Source organism: Fulmarus glacialis, unplaced genomic scaffold, assembly GCF_000690835.1.
Source record: "Fulmarus glacialis isolate BGI_N327 unplaced genomic scaffold, ASM69083v1 scaffold15074, whole genome shotgun sequence".
NCBI lineage: Eukaryota > Metazoa > Chordata > Aves > Procellariiformes > Procellariidae > Fulmarus > Fulmarus glacialis.
This window is the reverse complement of record NW_009207524.1, coordinates 7,069-7,470: the sequence shown is the minus strand read 5'-3', so window position 1 is coordinate 7,470 and position 402 is coordinate 7,069.

Here is a 402-nt window from a genome sequence, read left to right as displayed (position 1 = left end):
ATTATTTGTTGTCTATAAAACAACTTGTAGGGAGCAGAACCTGTAAAGATATCAAAATACAAATAGGTCTACCGCAATGCATTGGATGGTGAACGAGACCCCTCTCTAGGAGCAGCAGAAGCACAAGCAAGCTGTTTTCGGCTATCGATCAGCGCGCAGTTGGCAAACAGGGCTAAAACTACACAGCTCGGGGCTACAAGTTGTGCTGGTTTTGGCTGGGGTAGAGTTAATTTTCTTCATAGAAGCTTGTATGGGGCTACGTTTTGGATTTCTGCTGGAAACAGTGTTGATAACACAGGGATGTTTTCGTTACTGCTGAGCAGGGCTTGCACAGAGCCAAGGCCTTTTCTGCTCCTCACCCAACCCCACCAGCGAGCAGGCTGGGGGGGCACAAGAAGCTGG